The sequence below is a fragment of the Schistocerca nitens genome, chromosome 11, assembly GCF_023898315.1.
Source record: "Schistocerca nitens isolate TAMUIC-IGC-003100 chromosome 11, iqSchNite1.1, whole genome shotgun sequence".
NCBI lineage: Eukaryota > Metazoa > Arthropoda > Insecta > Orthoptera > Acrididae > Schistocerca > Schistocerca nitens.
The window spans coordinates 31,073,480-31,091,069 of record NC_064624.1 but is presented as its reverse complement, the minus strand read 5'-3'; the positions used below and the strand labels follow the sequence as shown (position 1 = coordinate 31,091,069).

General features: G+C 45.8%; 1 protein-coding gene across 2 annotated transcripts in view; it reads right to left on the bottom strand.

Annotated features, from left to right (window-relative positions):
• Positions 1-17,590, bottom strand: part of LOC126213424 (zinc finger protein 99-like) — a 126,294-nt gene that overhangs the window by 14,889 nt on the left and 93,815 nt on the right. The gene's annotated exons all lie outside the window — the stretch shown is intronic.

Genomic DNA, 17,590 nt, shown 5'->3' with positions numbered 1-17,590 from the left:
GATTCGATCCGGGGTCAGCATGCGTACTGGAATCCAGGAAGCAGTGTGTTAGTTCTCTCGGCTACCCTGGTGGGTCATTTCTTACATCACTGTGAAACTATTACATCTGGTTCCACCTACTAAGGAAAGATTGTCAGTGCACTTGATGCCAGGGTTGGAGACTGTTGTGAATACAAGCAAGCCTTTTAAATCTTATCTCAGAAACAATAACAAAGAAGGTATGTTCTTTTGAACATTTTTATATTATCAAGATTTTTTTTTCATCACTGTTGAATATCTAACATATCTTCAGGGAAAAGTACACCTGATTTCTAGTTCAATGTCTCGATTCCTGCCCAACGCATTACCACTGAGTCACAGGGCAGGAATCTGCAAAGCAATGTTATATTGTCTAGCATAAACATTGCTTGGATTGTGCGTGTCTCCATTTGAGTTTCCCCTACAGTAAAAGAAGGAGTCATGGTGATATGAGTATGTCCTCTTATCATTTTCACAACCACCACCACCACCACCACCACCACCACCACCACCACCACCACCACCACCACCAAGCCACCAAGCCATTTTCTGAATTTGTATCACCAATTTCCATCATTTAATCTTTATGAATATTAGTGTCATCCACAACTTCATAAATCATTTACCGAAATATACGTTGAAGTACAGTTCTCTTACTCTCAGAAGTCATGTATTATGATGATTGGTTTGTGGGTCACTCAACTGCACAGTCATCAGTCCCAATTTTTAAGGTCTTTTTTTTTACACAGTCCATTGTAGCCACAGTCACGAATGATGATGATCAAATGATGAGGAAAATGCAAACACCCAGTCATTAGGCAGAGAAGGTCCCCAACCCAGCCAGGAATCGAATCCAGGATCCGATGATCCAGAAGCAGCAATGTTAGCTACTAGATCACGAGCTGTGGACAGAACTCATGGAGAAAAGAAGTCCGATCTGACTGGTTTGAATGGTTAGGGAGACATGGGGCATACTGCACAATGTAAGAGACACTGACAGAGGTCACCATAACTATTACACTGTAATAACAATAAACACAAGCTGTTGATAAAAACCCCTGCTGAGTGGCAATCATAGAACGAGTGTGGTATCTGCTAGACGTCATAGCAACTTTATTAGGAATTTACTGAGGGTAAAATTGTCTGAAAAGCACCCTGTTTTCATAACAAGAAATCGATCTGAGGCGTTTTAACTGATTTTAATTAAACTGAAAGTGTTCTGGGTGCTGCAGTGTGGGCTCTATACTTTGCAGGATGCTGTAACATTGTAGGATGTATATTAACTGGTGTCCTCAACGAGCATGCTGAAAAATAATTTTTCACTTTCCGCCACCAGGTGAAAATATGGCGCTATAAGCAGTGAGAATGAGGTATCAGGCAGGAAAAGAGAAGAACGATCAGACCAACGATAATGGTGGATCTGGTACCTTTGTTAGCATATTATCAGAAGTTACATATTCAAAATGGTCTACTGCCTCTGCAACTTGATGTATGCATGACATGACATAGTTAATAGTTGTCTACATCGTATACAGTGTAATCAGATTGACTGTCATCATATGATAGCTTACTGATCAGGGGTAACCGGATACATCCCCAATAAATCTTTCACATATACCAACATCCACATGTCACATGAATTTATATCAGAGGATCTCGAAGGCCACATATCTTGAAACTGCCTAGATATGATGCAGATGATACTGAAGTTTACATGAAACCAATGGTTCACTCGACAATGACATACCATCAAAATAATGGTACATGTGTTTTCATGAAATGCTGGAATCACGTTGCATAAGAAGGTCCATATAAAATTCAGATGTCACTGTACTCCTAAGAGGTGCATGACGTGTCATTATCTTCTAGGATCACTAACTGAAAATGAAGGGGGCTTGTGAAATCACACCACACTATCACATAAGCTGGGAGCAGTGGATGTTCCTGCACAAGATTTAGGAGGAAAACCCCCATATGTGACAGTTCTGTGCATTCACAGCCCTATGCAGAGTAAAATATGCCTTGTCCATCCAAAGAATATTCCCCAGCCAAAAGTCGCTCATTTCCATGTGTGCCAAAAATAAAGGCAAAATGAAAGTGTTGTGGCCTATCTTGGGGCTTCTTTAGCAGCACATTCAGAGCCTTCTAGAGATACTAGTGTAAAATGTGCCACCAAATCTTTTTAACTGTTGACTGGGGGGAGGCAATCAGAGGTAGCGTGTGTGTGGAAGGAGGGAGGGAGGGAGGGAGGGAGGGAGGGAGGGAGGGAGGGAGGGAGGGAGGGAGGGAGGGAGGGAGGGAGGGAGGGAGGGAGGGAGGGAGGGAGGGAGGGAGGGAGGGAGGGAGGGAGGGAGGGAGGGAGGGAGGGAGGGAGGGAGGGAGGGAGGGAGGGAGGGAGGGAGGGAGGGAGGGAGGGAGGGAGGGAGGGAGGGAGGGAGGGAGGGAGGGAGGGAGGGAGGGAGGGAGGGAGGGAGGGAGGGAGGGAGGGAGGGAGGGAGGGAGGGAGGGAGGGAGGGAGGGAGGGAGGGAGGGAGGGAGGGAGGGAGGGAGGGAGGGAGGGAGGGAGGGAGGGAGGGAGGGAGGGAGGGAGGGAGGGAGGGAGGGAGGGAGGGAGGGAGGGAGGGAGGGAGGGGAGAGATCCTGTGAGAACGCTAGCATTTACTGCAGAATTTGAGGCATCTGCTGCATGATTAGCTGTAGCTAAAAGCAACTTCAACAACCACTATGGCAATCTGCTGCACCACCCAATTCACTTATTTCTTCAAATTCCTTGATTGTATTCTTCAACACATTTATTGACTTGGGGCCTCTTCACAGCCATGTATTTCAATGATATTCCTGCAATGCAGTGCTGCTGTTCTGATAAAACAGCTGTACCACCTGTGCACTGCATTTCTTCTCAATAGGCACTTCATTTCATATGAAAGAGATACCTTCTTAACTGGGTGTATATACAAACAAGAAAAAATTTCCAGATTTCCCAGCTAGAAACGCGCTTGCTAAGGTGAAAAACTTTTTATTGGGTGGAAGTACATTTTTCCATGTTAAAAGATGGTATCATTTCCATAGGAGCTGTAAAACTTATCAATACATTGAATGGTTATGGATTTATAAGCATGTATAGAACTTTCTGGCAGTTTAGGAATCTCAACCTACCTGGAGATACGGGCTGGGGAGATACATGGGAGACAGAGAGAGGAAGGGAGGGTGGGAGAGTTAGAGAGAAAACAGGGAAAGAACTAGTGCCTGAGGTGCACAGGATGGAAAGGGGATATGGGAGGGGAGGGGGGAAGGAGAGGGATGAGAGGACCCTTGTGCCTCCTCCCTGTGCTTCTGCTACTTGTAGCTTTAGCAGCTCCTGTTCGAAGTGCCCTCGGCTCTGCATGCACAGGACCAAGATTTCAGTACAATTCAAATGCATATTCACTGTTATGAGCATAAGCATCCAGCTATGAACACCTCCACTCCCATGGCCAGTGCTCCAACTATCATGCAGCACACTTTGCCCCGTGCACCTCACATCTCTGAGCCCATTATGTCATATGACGTTACTGCAATTAACATGTATGAAGTGTTGCATATGTTCGAATTGTTTAACATGCCTGTACATACAAGAAACGTTTAAAAACTGGTCTACCTGTAAATCTCATTATGTTTTGTTACTATTGTATCAGTAGGAGGTTCTACTTTCTTATTGAAACATCTATGCACAACACTCTCTCAGCATTTGCATCTTGACAATGACAGATTAAGACATCGACTGTACATATTAAAAACAAAAAAGAAATCCCACTGCTAAGCATTCGATTTTCTGTATTCAGTTGATTAACTTTTTGTCCATGGTACACTGTAATGGGAGTGCTGATGATGAAGATATTGACGCAATTTGCTGTTGTTGCTATGGTATTCCAGAAAATGTAATGAGAACAGTGTCAGTAAATATGTGAAGAGCAAGTGGCTCTGAGACAATTATCAGCCACACCACCTAAACGTCCGAAGCCCACAAGCATATATGTAAGATGACGATGATGCCTGATGATCTATATCTACATGATAACTCTGCAATTCACGATTAAGGGCCTGGCAGATGGGCACTGAATATTAATTTTTAATTTACTTCTCTACCATTCCACTCTCATTGCGTGCAGGGTTACATATTTCCATGTGAGCTCTGATTTCTCGTACTTTACTATGATGATAATTTCTCCCTACATAGATGGGCGCCAACAAAATATTATCAAACTCTGACGACAAAATTCGTGTTTGAAATTTCACGAAAATCTCTGGCTCTAGCGAAAAACGCCTTTGTTCTAATTACCGCCATCCCAGTTCATGTATCGTATCCATAGCACTCTCTCCCTGAATTCGTGATAATACAAAAACAGCTGCTATCCTTTAAATTTCTTTGATGTCCCACACCACACTGGAATACTCCACAAGAGGACAGACAAGCACAGTGTAAGCAGTTTCTTTAGTAGACTTGTCACATTTTCCAAGTTGTCTGCCAAAAAACCAATCTTTGGTTTGCTTCCTCCAGAGCAGTATCTATATGAATGTTATGATTTAATTTACTCATAAGTTTTTTTTTTTTTTTGTGGTTTTCGGGCGCACAACTTCAATGGTCATTAGCGCCCTGACTACTCTAAGAATGCACCGCAAGGCACAAGTTGACAACAACAACTAAAAGGGAAAACACAATAAAAGACAGACTGACAGGCATAGGATTAAAAAACATCATCAAATGTCCTTAGCGAGGTTTGTCAAATTGATAAAACAAAGAACACGAGCAGCTGCTCGTGGGTCATCCGCTAAAATGGCATCTAAAGTAGTAGGCAGGTTAAGATCGAGGCGCAGTGTTTTAAGATCGGGACAGGACATTAAAATGTGACGAACCGTCAGCAAGTGCCCACATGGGCAGAACGGCGCCGGCGCAGCCGTCAGCAGATGGCGATGGCTGAACCGGCAGTGTCCAATTCTTAACCTTGCTAAAACGACCTCCTCCCGCCGAGAAGGGCGTGAGGAGGACGTCCAAGCCACGGGAAGAGGTTTTAAAGCCCGAAGCTTGTTGTCGGTAAGTGCAGCCCAATCGGCATGCCACAGCGACACAACGCGCCGACAAATGACCCTGCTAAAATCGGAAGAAGGGACACAACAAGAAGCTGTCCGAGGCTGGAGGACCGCAGCCTTGGCCGCGGCATCTGCAGCTTCGTTCCCAGGGATACCGACATGGCCAGGAACCCACATAAAGCTAACCGGCGTACCGACGTCCACCAGCTGCTGAAGAGAGCGTTGGATCCGGTGTACGAAAGGGTGAACCGGGTACGGATCACTGAGGCTCTGGATGGCGCTCAGGGAATCTGAGCAGATGACATAAGCAGAATGTCGGTGGCGGCAGATGTACAGAACAGCCTGGTAGAGGGCAAAGAGCTCAGCTGTGAAGACCGAACAATGGCCATGGAGCCGGTATTGGAAACTTTGTGCCCCGACAATAAAGGAACACCCGACCCCGCCATTGGTCTTAGAGCCATCTGTATAAATGAAAGTCATGTTGTTGAACTTCGAACGAAGTTCCAAAAAACGGGAGTGGTAGACCGAACCGGGGGTGACCTCTTTTGGGAGCGAGCTGAGGTCGAGGTGAACGCGGACCTGAGCCTGGAGCCAAGGTGGCGTGCGGCTCTCTCCCACTCGAAAGGCTGCAGGGAGTGAAAAATGAAGGTGTTGAAGGAGGCGACGAAAGCGAACTCCAGGGGGTAGCAAGGCAGAGACATACAACCCGTATTGAAGGTCAAGAGAGTCGTCAAAAAAGGAACGATAAGAAGGATGGTCGGGCATTGACAGTAGCTTACAGGCATACCGACAAAGGAGTATATCGCGCCGGTAGGTGAGTGGCAATTCGCCAGCGTCAGCATGAAGACTCTCTACGGGACTGGTATAAAATGCTCCGATCGCAAGTCGTAAACCCCGATGTTGTATGGAGTTGAGGCAGCGTAAGATGGATGGCCGTGCAGAGGAGTATACGAAGCTCCCATAATCCAGCTTGGAGCGGACGATCGACCGATATAGACGAAGTAGGACGGTTCGATCCGCTCCCCACGACATACCACTGAGAACACGGAGGACATTTAAAGAACGGGTACAACGGGCGGCCAAATACGACACATGTGGAGACCAGCTAAGTTTCCTGTCAAAGGTAAGGCCTAAAAATTTGATTGTCTCCACGAGTGGGAGAGCAACGGGACCGAGTCGTAAGGGCGGTGGGAGAAACTCTTTGTAGCGCCAGAAGTTAATACAGACCGTCTTCTCGGCAGAAAAACGAAAGCCATTGGCGACACTCCAGGAGTAAAGACGGTCAAGAGAACGCTGAAGACAGCGCTCCAAGACACGTGGACACTGCGCGCTGCAATAGATGGTAAAATCGTCCACGAAAAGGGAGCCTGATACATCAGCTGGGAGGCAATCCATTATTGGATTGATCGCGATGGCGAAGAGAGCGACGCTCATAACTGAGCCCTGTGGCACCCCATTCTCCTGGCGAAAGGTGTCGGACAGGGCAGAACCCAGACGTACCCGAAACTGTCGATCCATTAAAAAGGAACGAATAAAAAGAGGGAGGCTACCGTGAAAGCCCCACGTATGCATGGTGCGGAGAATGCCCGCCCTCCAACAGGTATCGTAAGCTTTCTCCAAATCAAAGAACACAGCCGCGGTCGGGCGCTTCCGCAAGAAGTTATTCATGATGAAGGTCGACAAGGTAACCAGATGGTCGACAGCAGAGCGGCGCCTTCGAAATCCACATTGTACATTGGTAAGTAGGCGTCGAGACTCGAGCAGCCAAACCAATCGAGAGTTAACCATTCGCTCCATCACTTTACAGACACAGCTGGTAAGCGAGATAGGTCGATAACTGGAAGGCAAGTGCTTGTCCTTCCCCGGCTTAGGAATCGGGACAACAATAGACTCGCGCCAGCATGCGGGAACATGTCCCTCAATCCAGATGCGATTGTATGTACGAAGAAGAAAACCTTTACCCGCAGGAGAAAGGTTCTTCAGCATCTGAATATGAATAGAATCAGGCCCTGGAGCGGAGGACCGTGATCGGCCAAGTGCGGTTTCGAGTTCCCGCATGGTGAATGGGGCATTATAACTTTCACAATTCGAGGAGCGGAAGTCACGTGGCCTAGCCTCCTCGGCCTGTTTGCGGGGGAGGAAGGCAGGGTGGTAATGAGCGGAGCTCGAAACCTCGGCGAAAAAGCGGCCGAAGGCATTGGAGACAGCCTCAGGGGCCACAAGGACTTCATTCGCGACCTTCAAGCCAGAAATTGGGGAGTGGACCTTAGTGCCAGATAGCCGGCACTGGCTACCCCAGACAACAGAAGAAGGAGTAGAACTGTTGAAGTTGCTGGTGAAAGCAGCCCAGCTGGCTTTCTTGCTTTCTTTAATAATACGACGACACTGAGCACGTAATCGTTTATAATTAATACAATTCGCCACTGTAGGGTGGCGTTTAAAGGTGCGTAAAGCACGTCGACGAGCACGTATAGCGTCCCTACATGCTGCGGTCCACCAGGTGACCGGTACGCGACGTGGAGAAGAAGTAGGGTGAGGGATGGAATATTCAGCAGCAGCGAGAATGACTTCCGTGAGGTGTGCGACCTGACGATCGCAGATTGTGAAGGTTTGATCCTGAAAGGTCGCCCTGGAAGAGAAGAGCCCCCAGTCTGCCTTGGAGATGGTCCAACGAGAGGAGCACGGAGAGGGAGTATGCTGCAGGAGATGGATAATACACGGGAAGTGGTCGCTCGAATATGTATCAGCAAGGGCATACCACTCAAACCGGCATGCAAGTTGGGGAGTACATATAGAGAGGTCTAAATGGGAATAGGTATGAGATGTGTCCGAAAGAAAAGTAGGGGCGCCAGTATTGAGGCAGACAAGATTGAGCTGGTTGAAAAGGTCTGCTAACAAGGAGCCCCTCGGGCAGGATGCTGGAGAGCCCCAAAGAGGATGGTGGGCATTGAAGTCTCCAGTTAACAAAAATGGTGCAGGTAGCTGAGCAATAAGTTGCGTCATGTCTGCCCTGGTAACGGCAGATGACGATGGAGCGTAAACGGTACAAAAGGAAAACGGAAAAGTGGGGAGAGTAATGCGGATGGCAACAGCCTGCAGGCCGGTGTGCAACGTGATGGGATCGTAGTAAATATCATCCCGGACCAGCAACATAACCCCTCCATGAGCTGGGATACCTACCACAGGGGGTAGGTCAAAACGCACAGAGGTGTAGTGTGCCAAGGCAATTTGGTCGCATGGGCGTAGCTTCGTTTCCTGGAGGGCTACGACGAGCGGACGATGCGAGCGGAGCAGCAACTTCAAGTCCTCTCGGTTGGAGCGAACGCTGCGAATATTCCAGTTAATAAGTGCCATCGTAAGAAAAGGAAGATGAGAGAAGGGGTCACCTCGAAGGCCGCTTAGGGCCTGGCTTCGAGCGAGCACTGCCGCCGCTAGCAGGAGGCGGACAGTCATCGTCCATGGGGTCTATAGGGTCATCGGCCATCTCAGGAGGATGGCCGGGAGGGGGAGCTTCCTCCGCCGGTGAACGGCCAGATGTTCGGCTACCAGCGGTGCGGCCAGGCGAAACGGATGACGGCCTGGGGCGGCAACCGCTGGGTGGCGCAGGAGAAGAAAGGCGCCGCGGCGGAGAAGGAGAACTGTGCTTCCTATGCGCCTTTTTAGAAGGACGTTTGGTGGAAGTACCGGTCGAAGGCTGGGAGGTCAAGGGACGGAGGAAGTCTGCACGGGATGGTTCCTTCTTGAAGGCCCGTGCATCTGACTTCGGGGTCTTCGACTGAGCAGAAGCGGAGGAAGTGGCTGGTGTCTGTGGGGTGATGGGAGGAAGAGGAGACGTCGACCGCGCGACCTTAGCACTGGCCGAACGGACGACCATGGTGCTGAAGGTCAGATCGCATGTCTGGGTTGCTACCTCCCGGGTAGTCCGAGGAGAGGCGAGGACAGTGCTGTATTTCCCCGCTGGGAGCAGCGTGGGCTTCCTACTAGCCAATAGCTTGCGAGCAGCCGAGGTGGACACTTTCTCTTTGACTCGAATTTCCTGGATACAGCGTTCTTCCTTATAGACAGGACAGTCGCGGGAGGATGCGGCATGGTCACCCTGACAGTTCACACAACGAGGAGACGGAGGTGGACAGTCACCCTCATGGGCATCCCTGCCACAAGTGACACATTTAGCCGCATTGGAACAAGACTGTCGAGTGTGATTGAAACGCTGACACTGGTAGCAGCGCGTAGGTGTCGGGACATAGGGGCGAACAGAAATAACCTCGTAGCCCGCCTTGATGCGCGATGGCAGCTTAACACTATCGAAGGTTAAGAAAAGTGTCCGGGTCGGTACAAGGTCATTGTTGACCTTTTTCATGACCCGATGGACAGCCGTCACGCCCTGCTCAGCGAGGAAAGATTGAAGCTCCTCGTCAGTCAATCCGTTGAGAGAGCTACTATAGACTACACCACGAGACGAATTCAAAGTGCGGTGGGCCTCCACCCGGACAGGGAACGTGTACAAGAGTGTGGCCCGAAGCAGTTTTTGTGCCTGAAAGGCACTCTCAGTTTCTAGTAATAAGGTACCGTTACGCAACCTGGTACAAGATTTGACAGATCCGGCTATGGCATCTACGCCCTTCTGGATAACGAAAGGGTTGACAGAGGAAAAATCCTTTCCGTCCTCAGATCGAGAAACTACGAGGAACTGTGGGGCAGGCGGTAGTATTTTTGTCACTGTTGGCTGGTCACGTTTCCGTTTGTGGGTCGAAGTCGAAAGCGATGGAGTAGAATCCATTGCGGACGAATCCCCCATGATTGCCAGCGTCTCTGATGGCGCGCTCCTTCCTTGTGGGGACCCTCTCAGAGGGCACTCCCGCCTTAGGTGAATGTTTACACCTCAGGTCACACCTCCCGAGAAACAGACGGAGGGACCAATCGGCATGGTCAGAAGGTATCAGCTCAGGCAATCACCCCTCCCCGGGCCTGGCCTTTACCAGGGGGTACGCGCGTGCCTTACATGTCTACCCAGGGCGGGGACTTACGCGTTACCCCGTCACCGGCTACGCGTGCGAACGCGTGGGTCGGCCTTCAGACACGCACAGGGAGGAAGGAAGAAGAGGAAAAAGAAGAGAGAGGGAGAAAGAGGACAGACTGTCTCAAACGCCGAGGCGGAGACCAGAGAAGGCAAGGAGAAGAAGGCAATGAGAAAGCAAGGAGAAGGAGGCAAGGAGAAGGCAAGGAGAAGAAGGCAATGAGAAGGCAAGGAGAAAAAGGCAATGAGAAGGCAAGGAGAAAAAGGCAATGAGAAGGCAAGGAGGAGTCAAGGGAAAGAGGAAGGAAGACAGTGAAGTGGAGAAGAGCAAAGAAAGGAACCAACAAAAGGAAGGAAGAAACGAGAAGTGAAAAACCAAAAAGACCACGATTATAGGTCGTGAAACCGTCCGTCTCCGGACGCAGGCGCTAACTACCCCCGTGAGGGGGATGGACTCCTTTTAGTCGCCTCTTACGACAGGCAGGAATACCTCGGGCCTATTCTAATCCCCGGACCCGCAGGGGGGTTACTCATAAGTGTAATCCCTATGTATTTAGTTGAGTTCACAGCTTTTAGGTTTGTATGATTTATCGTGGTAACGAAATTTAGCACATTCATTTCAATACTCCTGTGGTTTACTTCATACTTTCCATTATTTACAGTCAAATGTCATTTTTCACATCTTAAAAACATCTTTATCACTTCACAATTCGTTTTGATCATCTGATGACTTTACAATAAGGTAAATGACAGCATAATCTGCAAACAATCAAAGAGAGCTTCTCAGATTCTCTCTTAAATCATGTACATAGATCAGGTACAAGAGAGGGCCTATAACACTTACTTGGGAAACGTCAGATATTACGAACTGTTACCTTCCTGGTACAAAATCACAAATAAGTGCAAACAACTAGGATGATACTCCAGGGGCACACAACGTAATCGGAAATCACTTGTGAGGAATAGAGTCAAAAGCTTTCTGTAAAACAAAAAATATGGAATCAATGTAATGTCATCTGCCCAAATTAGTCATTACTTTTCGAGAATAAAGAGCTTGTTGTGTTTCACAAGAATTATGTTCTCCGAATATGTTTTGGTTATTTGTCCATAAATGATATCTTGAAGGTCATTCACAATGTTCAAACAGATTATATTTTCCAAAATCCTACTGCAAAGTGACGTTAGTGGTATGGGTGGGCATTTCATCGGATTACTCCCATTTCCTTTCTTGGTTTCCGGTCTAATTTGTGCTACTTTCCTGTCTCTGGGTACTGATCGTTCTGCAGTTGAAGAGTTGCTTATGACTGCCAAGTATGGAGCTATTGCATCAACATATTCTGAAAGGAACCTGGGTAGTGTACAGTCTGCCCCAGAGGCAATGCCTTTCTTAACGTGCGTGATGTACAGTCTGACCCAGAGGCATTGCCTTTCTTAAGTGTTAAGCTACTCCAACACATTTAGGATACCCACTTCTAAGTTACTCATATAGGCAGTTATTCTTAATTAAAATTCTGGAATACTTTGCTTTTCCTGTGCAGGAATTGATAAAATCCGTCTTCAGTAACTCGCTTTAGTAGCACTGTCTTCAATAACTATACCATTGTTATCGCGCAGTGAAGGTATTAATGCATCTTGTCAATTGTATACTTTACATACAACCAGAATTTCTTTGGGTTTCTGCCAGATTTCGACACAGAGTGTCGTTCTGGAAACTATTAAAAGCCTCTCTCATTGAAGTTTGCACTAAATTTCGAGCTTCTGTAAAACTTCGCCAATCCTGTGGATTTTGCATTCTTTTAAATTTGGCATGTGTATTTCATTGCTTCTGAAACACTGGTCTGACCTTTGTGTGTCAGTACCACTTATTAATTTATTTGATATGTATCTCTCAGTTATTACTTATTTTGCTTTAAACCACATCTGGGCTATGTTTAGAAAGACTTATCTGAAGGAGTGGAAACTCTCTCTTTGGGATGTGTAAAGTGAATTTTTATCTGCTTTTTCAAGGGCATGTATTATGCGTTTATTTTGGTGAGTTTTGATGTTACAGTATTCACTCTTGTGAACTTTTCATGGCTCAACAACATTGTGGTCACTAATCCCTGTACCTGTTACGCTCCCTGTTTGGCCATGGTTATTAAGATGTCAAAGATGTTTTCTCAACCATTTACACTTTCAGTGCGTTTCTGAACTCACTGTGCAAAATAATTTTCAGACACACCATTCAGTTCGCTTTTCGACGACGTTTTATGCCTACCACTGACATTGTATTTTCGCCAATATATCGAGGGTAGACGAAAGTCCCCACCAACTCTAATTCTACAAGTGGCATACCTATTTCAAATGACAAGTTTTCTTTGAACTGTTCAGCATGTTTCATCCAAGTCAGAGCATTGGTGAAGGGAACTTATTAATTTATTCCAGTTCGTAGGTGTAAGCTCCACCCGTACTTATCATACTGTATAGGCTTTCACAGTCAGCACCCCCATTAGTTAAAACTTATGGCCTGAGAGGCCATGGTCAATCTGTAAAACTACTACTTCCTGACGTTTTGTTAACAACTGCGGGTAGCAGTGAGTCAATGACTGGCTGCCAGGCTATGGAGGTCCCAACATTGCCTGACCATGATTTATTTGGCTCTGAGCACTATGGGACTTAACATCTCAGGTCATCAGTCCGCTAGAACTTAGAACTACGTAAACCTAACTAACCTAAGGACATCATACACATCCATGCCCAAGGCAGGATTCCAACCTGTGACTTTAGCGGTCGCGCGGTTCCAGACTGAAGCGCCTAGAACCGCTCGGCCACCGACGGCCGTCCATGACTCATTTCCAGTATGATAATGAGTTTCACGAACAAACAGAAGGCGTGGCCATGGGCAGCCCTCTGAGTCCAGCTGTTGCTAATGTTTTCATTGAATTTTTTGAACAGTAAGCACTGCAGCCGGGCAGAAAAAGTCCTTGAAAGTGGTGTCTGTACGTGGATGGGACTTTTGTGATATGGAATCACAGTAGAGAGGAACTGTACGGTTTCTTGGTGTATCTGAATAGTATTAATCCAAAGATACAATTTACTATGGAGAAACAGAGAAATGGCAACTAATTTTTTCGGGCGTATCAGCAATTAAACAGGCAATGGGATTCTAGGGCATAAGGTGTATACAAAAGAAACACACATCGACTATTACCTCCATAAGCATTCGAACCATCATCCCAGGAAGAAGAGAGGTGTCATTAAAACATTGGTGGACAGAGCTGGTAAGTTTATTTTCAAGTTGATCTAAATCATTTACGAATGGCTGTTAAGAAAAATGGATACGCCGACAACGACATCAAGCGAGCACTTCATCCCAGAAGAAAAGTATGTGACAACATGCAGCAACAACTGTCAGCTGGAAAAGTTTTTCTTCCATTTATTCACAATATTACGGACTGTATTGGGAAAGTTTTGGCCAACCGAACACAAAAGGAACTGTAGACTGGGATATACCGACAAATCAGCTGTACCGAAACGTGTTTTTAAGGAAGGTTGTCATGAAATAAAATTTAGTGAGACAAGCGTGTTAGCCAGAACATCGATTATTATGCACGTATGTACAGGAAAGCTATAGAAATTCTGGAACACCACAATGATTTCAACACAAAAGGAGACGGCTTAAAGTTAGACAGGATATTGTGTTCGACTTTGTTCCAATCATGTGACGATCGATTATATTCGTTCAAGAATAATGATGTTAGTCAGAGATAGACTTATAGTCTGCCCCACGTGACATGTTGGTGCCCTTTATGCACACTATATAAACGGGAAATCCATGGCCTGGCAACCATCGTTTACTCACCTCCAAAGATGTTGGCTGCAGTAGGCAACGAAACAACGAAACGTCAGGAAGAGGTAGTTTTACAGATAGACCATGACATCTGAGATCAGAACTTTTAATTGATCGCTACCCTTACTACCTCACAGGAGCTATCTACTTAAATTTCACTACAAGGTGAACTACTTCGAACAGCAATGAACACTACACCACCAAATGTATTTCATCTATTCTTTGTGAACATGCTTAGGTCTCTTCAAAAATTTCAGCTGAACTTATTTAAATACCTATAACGATTTGACATTCAGTGCTTTCTGTTAGCGCATTGAGCCCTCGTTCTTTTCTAATGCAACTATGACAATTTACAGCTACGATACCTACTGTGTTGTATCTACCCTCTTTCGGTGTTCTACTTGCAGCCTTTGAAACTGAAGCACTTTCTGCACTTACCTGAGACCCTCTAATTTTAAAAAAAGCCCAGTCCCCTCTACACATCCGCATACTCGTGGAACTGCTTCCTTTGTGTAGTTGACTCCTGAGCCATTGAGCTGAATCCATAAATCCACCACCTTCTGACGCTAGTTGGGGAATCTGCAACCTACACAGCTGCAGAACTGTCTGGGACTCTGATTCAGACTTCACTCCACTCTATAAAAGAACCACCTTCAGTTCTGCCCATGATGCTTCAGATGGTGAGCTCTGCCTTCATCTCGCACACAAGACTGCCAGTCATTACTAGCCAGTCACCTGAAACCTGATAGAACCTCTTCCAATCCAATGTGGCACATATTGTTAGCACCAACGTGAGCCACCACCTACTGCTGGCTATTCCATGTCTTTCATGGCATCCAGAAGCACCCATTTCTTATCTGTAAAGACTCCTCCCAGTATGTACATTGGATTCCTTCCCCTCCTATACAGTCGTTTCTCTAAATGATGCCATTACACACCTAACACCGGAGCTTCCAATCACCAGTAATACTACCCCCTGTCCTGTCTTGCACACTGAGAGGCTTTCTCTGGAACATGGCAAGCGACTTCATCTGGCTCATGGATTTCATCAGCCATAGACAGAAATCCAATTGTTCATCAGACGAACTGAGCAGGCTCTCCAATCAGCAACATGGAAATTCTTTCATTGCCACCCACACGCTGGAATGACTTCCCACTCGACCACAAGTGAGAGGTTCAAATGGCTCTGAGCACTATGGGACTTAACATCTATGGTCATCAGTCCCCTATAACTTAGAAATACTTAAAACTAACTAACCTAAGGACAGCACACAACACCCAGTCATCACGAGGCAGAGAAAATCCCTGACCCCGCCGGGAATCGAACCCGGGAATCTGGGCGCGGGAAGCGAGAACGCTACCGCACGACCACGAGCTGCGGACCAAGTGAGAGGTCAATCTCAGTATGGGCAGTACCCAAGGTGACCGCAGCAGTGGACCAATTGGTGGACAACACTACCTGGAGCTGTGAGCGAAGAATCACCAACTTCATTCACATCTGAACACAGCAATTACTATATCTGTCCATACCAGAGTTGGCATGGTAAATAAACAGACATATACGAAGTATAGGAGTTGAAGGTAAGGAACACAGACAATATTTAAAATAAGTCACTTCTTATGAAAACATGTCAGCTCACAGTACTCTGATGTACTACTGCTGCTACTACGAGAGCTTCCACTGGATTGGGCGATCTAAGTGCTGCAAGTAACACAACACAAAGGAGTGATGCAATTCAGCCAGTGGTTCTATGGACCACACAGTTTATAAAGCTTATAAATGTGCCTGATAAATACACACATGTGCACAAAATACGAGATTTGAATCTAAATAACAATAATAACAATAACAATAATAATACCATTACAACTATAATAGAAGTAGATTTCGCGAAAATATACTTACAGCAATTGATAAATAATTCGCTCACTTGTGACAAACATCAAAGGATAAGGACGTCAAGTCATGCATCAAAAGTCCTCATTGTGAGCCAATTTAAGTATTAATGCTGACGAACAGAGAAAATGAGCAAATAAGCTTCTAACGAACACTATATGCTTTCCTTGCAGCAGCAGGCATCTGGTGTCAACATAATGCCATTCAATCAAACCTACTGTTTGAATACCAGTGGGTGTAAGCATGTTACTGTCAGTGTAATATCGAATAGGGAGTTCTAGTAAGTGGAATTTCTTGAAAACCATCGATTTAGTGATGACAAAGTAATATTCGCTTTGCATCAATGACACTGACAATGCAATGTCTCAAAGCATATGTCAGCCTTGTTCCACAGAAAAGTTTGTTCTCCCCTGATGTTACCAGGTGATCATACCATCTCTGTAGGGATAGAGTTGGTGCAGTTAAAATATTTAACAACAGAGGGAGCACAGATCTACAGGAGCTGATTTTTAACATTTTAATGAAATGCGGTACAGCATGAGCTAGAGTGTTGGCAAAGATGGCAGTCACATATTCTACAAGTAATTTACTGTCGATAGCTTGCCAAAATCTCCACTCATTGGAAACTACCATAGCTCGACTCCATGATGCATTCTGTGCATTGATGGAAGTGGAAATGTATGAACCATCATTACCAGATGTGGGCACTGAATTACGATCTAATTTAAGTTTGTTTATATACCCAGCTGTAAGCAAGAGTTTATAAAAACCCTCCATTTCAATGTAAATAAACAGTTACCACCATAACCAAGTGGACGAAACAGTCTCACCACAAGGGTTTTTAAATGACTGGTCCTGCAGTGATGAAGGTAGAAACCTGAAGAACGAGACAAATGGACCATTACTTCCTTATATTAGAGGTGCTTTGGTTATTGGGGTTTCATGCTGCGGAAAATAATTACTTTTTACACTGTTGACATATCCTGTGGGAGTCCACTTAGAGCAGGTATATATTTTTCAAAAATTCTGTTTCAATCAAAATATCAACTACTGCAGGAGATTTTGCATGGAGTTAGGGTACTAACATACTAAACTGCCAGCAAAAGCAGTGATATTCCACCACCTGAAAACGTAAAACCAAACAGCATATTCATTTTTGGCAACAACTCTGTGGAAAATCAGGATATCCGCCGACATTTCTGCTTTGCTCGCCACATGGAAGTGAATATAATTTATTTGAGTGAGACATACTTAAGCATACCCAGCATGTTGTCAAAGAAGTGTAATGTTAAAAGCTGAGGTGTGGAAAACAATTTGACAGAAGCTACTTTCGTGAAAGTTAGGTCAACTGCAACGAGACCAGTGTCCCTCAGCAACATTTAAGCCAGTAACTGACAGGCTGAAAGAGGTGTCATGGACTATGGATGAAACCAGAAACAGGAGGAGGAGGAGGAGGAGGAGGAGGGCTGAGTTAAGAAAGAACATATGGGGTCATCAGTGCAAAACCGTATTTGTTAGGTAAGCACTCAATAATGTTTAACCAAGAAGGCAATAAGAATTGAGAACAAGGAATTTGAAAGATTGCCTAGGCTGTTACAGTTAATAATTTTGAAAATGTCGACTGTTAAAAATATACCCTGAAACTATAAAAACATGTGGTCCAATATCACATACGACCAACGCATGTAAAACCCCAAAAGGATGAATGGAAGTCTCATAGAGCGACGAATACAGGATTTTAACTGAACCAGCATTAGCAGCT